This window comes from Corvus brachyrhynchos, unplaced genomic scaffold (genome assembly GCF_000691975.1).
Source record: "Corvus brachyrhynchos isolate BGI_N302 unplaced genomic scaffold, ASM69197v1 scaffold7, whole genome shotgun sequence".
Taxonomy (NCBI): domain Eukaryota; kingdom Metazoa; phylum Chordata; class Aves; order Passeriformes; family Corvidae; genus Corvus; species Corvus brachyrhynchos.
Genome location: NW_008239054.1, coordinates 766,777 through 775,630, shown reverse-complemented (window position 1 = coordinate 775,630; position 8,854 = coordinate 766,777).

Here is an 8,854-nt window from a genome sequence, read left to right as displayed (position 1 = left end):
GGTCTTTACTGCCTCTCAATTAAAGAGAAGGAAGTGATAAATTGGCCGTGAAAACCCTGTTAGAAATCTGTTATCAGCAAGACTTTTGATGCCTCTGCAGCCTTTTTTCATTTTGAAACTTCAGGTTTTGAATGTCTTTTGTGGTGTCCTAGCACTTTTTTTCTGATATGTTTAAGGAATATGTACTTGGGAGGAAAAATTCCTATAGTTACTTCAAGTGTTCTACCTTTTATGGTGCATTCAGATCTTTCTCCATTTTGTCTCAGAGTCCTTTGGGTATGGAGAAATGGAGAGGGGAACCAAAATCAAACAATGTGCTAAAGGTTGAAATATCCTTGATAGGATTATAGAATGTGTTGCACACTGTGTCTGAACAAAACAGGATCACAGAACAGAAGACAGGTCAACTTGTTGCTTGCTGCAGAAAATTGAGAGGCAATGGAAAAATGTCTATGTATGTAAGAGAAAGCAAGAGACTCAGATTAAGAAGCTGGCAGAATCAGCAGAGAAAGACGCCAAGAAAAACAGATGCCAGATCTAAATACCAATTCTGTAAGGACTGAATCACTTATTCAGCAGCCATACATTGACTGCCTACAATAATTGACATGGGTACAATGCTGTTGTCTGCTTGGGGAAGAGTTTTTGCATAGTCAGATTGAAATTAGTCAGAGAGGTCAAAAATGGCTGTGAAATCAACTCTCTATTTTTTGTTCATACAGATACCATAATGATCCAGATGTCTGCCCTTCTACAAATCATTGAGCTGCTCTCTGGGATATAAACATAGTGTTCAAAACATATTTGACAACTTAGATTACACATTGCTGTCTGATACTTTTAATATGTGTGTCCAAATACACTTTCAAATGTATTTGCAATATCTATTATAATCATAATTTTTTCAACTTATGTTCTAATGATAAAAGATAATAGAGACTGTAAAAATATGGATTAGAGTTATCAGTGTTGTGTTGCTTAATCCTATATGGTTTGGAACTTATTGAAAAAGCTATCATTGATATGACAAGGCATTTGTTCATGCTCAAAAATGTCAAAGTCTTCTCTCACTTTTGAGTTTGTTGTTAAATTTTGTAAAAGCCTAGCATGTAGGATGAAGGGACATTGAGAGCCACCAAATTCATTTTGCTGTTCCCATTCAGGACAAATTGTACAACAAATTTTCTGATAACTGTTTGTCTAATCTGCTGCTTAAAGCCTCTAATGAAAGAGACTCTCTGGTCACATTCAGTAAATCAGTGATGAACAAAAAGAACACAGTGGAAAATGGGCTTTGAGTTATCAAAGTTCTGAGGGTAAATAATTACTTAGAGAAGCCTTCACTGTATAGTGCACACTCTTTTCATTGAACCATTTCTAGTCTTGCTGTAGATGTAGATAGATACAGTAAGAAAAGATACATTTAGATCAGTCAATGGATATGTGCTATTAAGCCTTAGTATTGCACAAATTAGAAAGCAGAACTAAACTGTGTTGATTGTAGTGTTTCTGGATGATGGGTTTTGAAGTAAGATTTTTTTTCTCTTGGAGCCTGAAATACTAAATAATTTTAATAAATACTCCAATGTTTTGGGTTTATTTTATGTAAAACCTTGTCTGTTTTTTAAGATGGAAGAGCAAATTGTTATAGCTGTTTTTCCATGCAGTAAACCTAACTGATTTCTATTAACAGTATGCTGGTATTACAAATGCTTTGGATTCCTCAATATTTAGAAGTAATCAAGGACGGCAACCCTGAGTTTTCATATATGCAGTAGGATGTTGCTAGTAAAGAGCATGTAGTTTTATACAGCACTGTATAAAGCAAGGCTATAAGTTATTTACTAATTTAATATTAAAGAAATAGGCACTCATCCTGATCTTAGAATTCGGGAGACACTGATGGAAACAAGTCTTGCCTGCCACTGATGTCTTTTCCTGGTCTTAAAATCAAGAGTCATACACAGTTAGAAGGGGAAAAGGGACTTTACCTTGGTATTTATTTAAGGATCCTTAGGTGCACATGTCCAGGTCATACACATCGAAATGCACCCCACAAAAAAATGCCCACCCCCTAAAGATCTGGTATAACATTATAGGTTTTATTAATTAGCATAGCTATCAAAGATTCCCCAATGAGAGGCTCGAGTGAGCCCCCCTTCCCAAGGAGCCTTCCCCTGGATGGTTCTATCTCAGTTTACAAAATGTGTTCTGGAGAGGACCTTGGGGTCTGGGGCACACTGATCCCTAGCTACGAAGCTTCTAAAATGTTTAGTCTCCTAGCTTGACAGACAAGTCAGAGAATATAGGGGAAAAGCACTAAGAATACAGAAGCTGTAAAAAAAGGTATAACAGGGGTATAAAAGAAAAGGCAAAAAATCTTCATGGCATCACCACTCCAGTGCTTAATGTTGAAAGCTAGGTTTGTTTTGGAACTGGTGCTGTAGCACTATTACCAGAATGAGTAAGTATTTTCAGAGTTACCATAGGGCAGTATCTTAATACCGTAACAATTCTCTAACCTGGAAGAAGAAAATAAGTATGATATCTTATAAATGAGTGGTAAATGTTTGCTCTTAAAAAATGACCTGTTTACTGAATGTTAAGTCATGAAAGTAAAATGTCAAATAAAATTAAGACTTCTGCCTATTATAGATCAATAATTTTTCCTTGGTGCTCTCCTTAAGTGTAAAGATAGTATACTGATCGTTACACTAATTAAACTACTTAGTTTGTGTATATTTGAAAACTTATCCTTGCATTTTCACCTTAATGTGTTGATCTCTTCTGCTTTAAACTGCTGTGAAGGTGTTGCAGAATGTTTCTAGACAGTTATGTTTCATCTGAGATGTGAATAAAATTCAGTGTAAGATAAAGTGATTCTGATGTACAGTTTATAAAGTACATTAGGACTGCATAAGTGAAAGAACGAGCAAGGTAGCTAGCTTGATTTGTATCTCCAGCAAGAGATTAATCTTGACCAAGGATATATCTTCTAAACAAGCCAGGTACAGCAGACTGCTTGCTGTTGGGAGATAAAATTATGGAAATAAAACTTTTAAAATCGAGATAAAACTTTATTTTTAAAATTTTGCCTGCAGAATTTTTCAGGGGCCATCAAATCTTTAAAATATTTTTCTACTTTTTGCTGTCTTTGTAGAGGCTGACAAGTTTCTCCTCTCAGTTACCTATCTAAAACTTATTCTAAATAATGCCGGGAACAGGATTAAAAAGAGAATTTGAAGCCAAGAAAAACTGTTCACAAATGAAAGCTAATACCTTACTGGAAAAGTACTGCCAATTCTCAGTTTACAGGTAGAAGAAAAAAAAGCAGAACAGAATGTTATTTCGGCTCCATTGTAAAACCCAATGCATATAGATCAGAAACTCTTAGAAACTGAGTGGTAGAAGTGGAAAACTTTGTCAGAAGAAACTGAGGGAGGAAATATGGTCACAATAGAGGTTGTGGATAATACATACAAAATGTGATAAATAAATATGCCTTAAGAAATCAGTAGGAATAGAAGTTAAGCTTGCAGGTTATTAAAAAGGTTTTCAAAATTCACAGATTAGTTATTTAGACTATATTACATTCATGGAGTCAAATAAATTGGAAGACACATTTACAGTTTCACTTGAAGGCATCAATGAGTGACAGTAGTTATAGAACCTAATACTTTCTTAACAGCTGTAGTGGCCCAAGCCAAAGGCCAGGTTGTGTTCTGTATCTCTCAACATCCACAAGTGAATGGCTTGAAAAAGGAAGAGCAGGACAAGGTTATAAAATGACACTTCTGTGTAATGCTAATTTCATGCTCCAGCTATTTTCACATTGAAAATCTCCTGAGTCTATGCAGTCCTATTAATTTGCAACCCACCACAAATTTCTCTTCCATAAACCATTTCAGTCTCCCAATCAACCAACTTACATGAACTTCTTGGACCCACATCAGTTTTTACAAGGTCTTTTGCACCTACTTTTGTTTATCTTGAAATGTGTTCCTACTGGCTCAATTTGACACCTCCTGTTTCCTTCATTGGAAAAGAAAGTGAACAATTTCTGTCCATCTTACTGTATGCCACTTGTTGTTTTATTATCCTCTCTCATTTCTCCTTTCATTTTTTTCTTTTCCACGAGGAAAAGCGACAAGTCAGTTCATAGGTCAGTATACAGAAATCAGAGAGACATTTTCTAATGAAATAAAAACATATATATAAAGTGCTAAAGTTTTCTAATGTGTGGTAAAACTTAAAGTAATTAATTGTATGGTGTGATTACCAATTTAGCATTCACCAAATAGAATAACTGGAGAGAGATGTGACATATTCATAGAGGTTTAGCCAGATCAATATACTTCTGTTGATTTTGTTGGTTGTATGTAGAGTTTAACGTGATAATTTCTGTTCCTTTACCATGCAGAATTGAGCAAGTAATCAAGAGTTCTTTCTCTTTTTCTCTCTTTTCCTTTGGTGTTACATAGTTTAACCAGTGCCACAGAACAGAGTTAAGTGCAGAGGCAGTTGATTGTTGAGCTAATCCAATTTCTCATCAGATAAAATGGAATATTTTGTGTTTAATATTCCTGCTCTTCTAAACCATTTGTAATAGGTTTGTTGTAATCAGATTTTTCCTTCTTTTCTGGGTTTTGTCCCTTCACTGCAGACCAGACATTTTCATTCGCTGTTCTACAGCCTCAACACCTTCTTTTCATACATTTTCACCCTTGTTGGTCTGAGGCTGTTTTAGTGATTTCTCCCTATGCTCTTTAAGGCCATCATTATCACTGCTCAGAATGACTCTGAAGAAAAGCTGAACCTCCTGTTATAGCAGTATGGGAGGCAATTTACAATGCCTGCCATTTGTCACCACAAAATCAGCTTTAGAACAAATTCTAAGAGAAGAATTTAACACTGAAAAACCTCCTACCAGCTAAAAATTTTCTTTTATCACTGCTGAAGTCCCTTAGCTAGCCAAGGGAAAACTGTGCCACAAGTAGTCATTCAAAGACATGAGAATTTGTGTTTCAAGGCCAAATTCTAAATGCATTAGTTTCCTATTTCTTCTGAATGCCCTTTCTTGACTAGTGATATTTTTAGGGTTTAGTAATTATTGTTTTAAAGACTAGAAACATTGTTGTTCCTTCTCGTATCTTTCCTCTTCTCATGAAATCTAATGAAGGGATTGTTTTATATTGACAATATTCCCTCACTGATAAAAGGCTCCATCCTCTATCTGGTTTGGAGCCCCCTGCTCACCAAATCTTAGTCCTTGGAAGGCTTCTTTGATACTGCTACTCTCCCATTTTTTAAGTGTTTTAAAGAAAAATAGTCTTAATTTCTCTCGCTGACCTGCCACTGTCTGCCTTCTGATCCCAGCTCCAGATGCAAAGAACCCTACTCATTTCCATCTGGGGCCAAATATTTCTAGTAAAGAGACACATCAAATCTTCTTCTTCCCTTTTCCTTTTCTTCCTTCTTACAAGAGACACAAAAAACTGGAATGAAAAATAAAAGCATGAATAAATAAGCATTCAGAAGATCCAGCAACAAATCACCCAGAAGCAAAGCAATACAGAGAAGGAAGCTGGAAAGAACCATCATGTTTATCAGCAGGCAGTGATCAGGGAAGAAAAAATAACTTGTTTGTGGTAGTCCACTCATGGCGAGTACACGGCAAGGACATCTGGATACACATTGTTAGTTTGCTTCTGTGATTGTTCCTTATGAAGGCTGAGTTTCACAGATGACCAGTTTGTTAACTAACCTTAATTATAGACCTTCTGATATTTAACCTTGTATATTTTAACACCCACAACTCTCTTGAGAAATTACAGAGATGTTGTAGCAGGATGAAAAGAACTATTTTTTTCTCCTCAGGTTGTTGTAACTGAAGGTAAGGAAACAAGAACCCGGAACCTGAGACATCTTCCCTTTGTGTGGTCTAGAGCTGACTGGTCTAAAATTCTGACATTGATGAAGGAGGAGGTTGCCTGTTTTCTTGCTGACAGAATGGGAATTACATAAAACTGAGATTGCATTTGAATGCAAATTCCTGGGCTGCTTAAACAATTCCTACATTTTCCTGGAATCAACCAGGCAAGGAAATACAGCTTATGAAGTGTCTTACACATGCCTTTGAGTCACTTGCCTCTGAGATCCAACAATGCACTCAAGAACCTTAGAAAAAACCAGAAAAGATTTGTTGAAATTAAAGAAAAGTCAGACATGTCATCCCACATATTCTGCAACTAAGAATATGTGAGAAGACTTTAATTTTTTTCTTCTCTTTTTTTACTCTCCTTTTCCAGAAAAATGAAAGGTATGATGGGTTGGTCCCAGCTGGTAGCCGATTTCACACTCAGCTACTCTCTGCCTCCTCCTCCTCAGCAGTAGATCAATACGGAGTCAGAAAGGTCACTTAATATTATTGTCAGCAAAACAGAATTTATTTGTGATGAATAAATTTATTGTCAATGAAAATAAGTATGGAATTACTTATTTGAGTATTGGAAGGAAAAGGACAATAAACCAAACATTTACATACTTAGAGAAAAAGGTTTCCTCCCCTTTTTTCCATACTCAACTTCATCCCAAATTCCTCTTTCCTCCTTGTTATTGCCACAGGTTGCACTCCATCCCTACAGCGAGGCAATGCACCATGCAAGGTTGGGGAATGTGTGTATGTGTGTATGTGAGAGTTACAGTCAGCACATAGTGGTTTCCTCCTGCCACTCTTTACTTCTCACTTTTTGTCTCTGCTCTGCTGTAGGTTCTCTGTACCACTGCAGAAGAGGAAAGTACCTGAGTTTGAATTGAGTTAGCTTGACTTATTCAACTTTTTTTTTAAAAGCAAATATGTCTTACAGTATGTGAATACTTAGAATTCCAGCCTGGTACTTCTGTGATAAAAATCAACAGGATGTGGCTCATACAGGAACCAGCTATTTTTAGGTAAAACTCCTGAAGCGGGATATAATTTTAAGTCTTCTCTGCATTTTTATTTCTGAAGCTGCTTGCCAGGCTTGAATGATACATGATTAATAATTGAGCACATCATATTTATACATTTCTTTACAATAGATGCATGAGAAGAAACCAGAAAATTAAGGGGGCAGGCGAGGAAAAGGGAAAAATATGTTTCTATGGTAGATCCTTCCAGAAAAACATAAGCCAGTAGTGATGGTGATTTTTATGCCTATCTACATGTGTTTAATTTTTATGTATTACTTTCTACACTCCTTCATTTTCATACATGTCCCATTCCTTCTTGCGCATATGAATCAGTAGAAAGATTGTTGTAACTGCATTAAGGCTAGACTGGTTATTTCTCCTAAAATATGTGCTGTTTAATGAGGATAGAAGTCAGTTTACAAATCAATGCAAGGTGTGTTTCTCCTAAATAGGGTTCTATGTAATCAGCAGAATGGCCCAATATCTTAGGCTAAGTTGACACTTTTTCTTGGCATGTGACAATTCTATGCTTGCATCTCCAACCAGAGCAAAATAATATTGTCAATCAACTTCATTACATCTTATGAATTTTAAAATAAAAGTTTCAGTTACTCTGCCTTAAAGTGCTAGTGCTAATGCTCTGCTTGTGATATATTGAAGTAACTACCACATCTACCTTTCTTCCCACTAAGAATTGCTGTCAGTAAATTAATCATAAACCACCAAAGTCTTCCTTTTGAAGCTTAAAAGCTTCTACAGAGTAGGCTGTGAAGAAACATACTGTTTTTCACAGTTCTATTCAAAAGGAAATAGGAGCTAGAGTGTGAAACATTTAAAAATTTTGAAACAAGACTTTGTTGGAAGGGAAGTTTAAAAAGACATAGTACAGCATTACACTCTTAGCAATTGACATTGTCCTTTCTATGTTCCCAGTCAGAAAGTCTCTGAAATCTCTGCAGTGTCCAATTTTGCAGAATGCAATGGGGTCCACCTTATTCAGTATCTAGTGTACAGTGGTAGCCATATTCATATGCTTCTCAGAGATAAGCAGAACTATCCTCCTGGAAAAATTTGCACATGGAATTATATGCCTAAGGGTTATTTTATTCATCACCAGCAGTAGGTGTTTGTTATCTTTAGTTTTGAAACACAGAGATTTTTATTCACAGGATCATAGAATAATTTAGTTTGGAAAGGACCTTTAAGATCATCGAGTCCAGCCACTAACTTAACAAGTCAAATCCACTACTAAATCATATCCCTAGATGAAAAATCTAAATGTCTTTTAAATACCTCTAGGGAGGGTGACTCAACCATTTCTCTATGTGGCCTGTTCCAGTGTTTGATAACCCTTTTGGTAAGATAATTTTTCCTTATATCCAAACTAAACGTCCTCCAGCACAAATTGAGGTAATTTCCTCTCATCTTGTTGCTTGTTGCTTGGTAGAAGAGACTGACCCCCACCTTAATGCAGCCTCTTTTCAGGTACCTGTAGAGAGCAATCAGGTCCTTCCTAAGCCTCCTTTTCTCCAGGCTAAACAACCCCAACTCCCTCAGCTGCTCCTCTGGACCTGTGTTCCAGACCCTTCACCAGCTTGGTGGCCCTTCCCTGGACATGTTCGAGCACCTAAATATCTTTCTTGTAGTGAGGGGTCCAAAACTGAACACAGAGATTTGAGGCACAGCCTCACCAGTGCCAAGTACAGGGCGATGAACAGTTCCCCAGTCCTGCTTGCTACACAATCACACCAGCCTTTTAAAAAACTCTTCTGGATCTGTAGGTTTAATTATCAAGTGTCCAGTTTCACTTAGAATTTTACTATTTATCTTTAGTACCCATATAGTTCTTGGGATACAGTGATTTCAGCCATCACAGCTTCATTTTGAGTAAGAGCTTTATCTC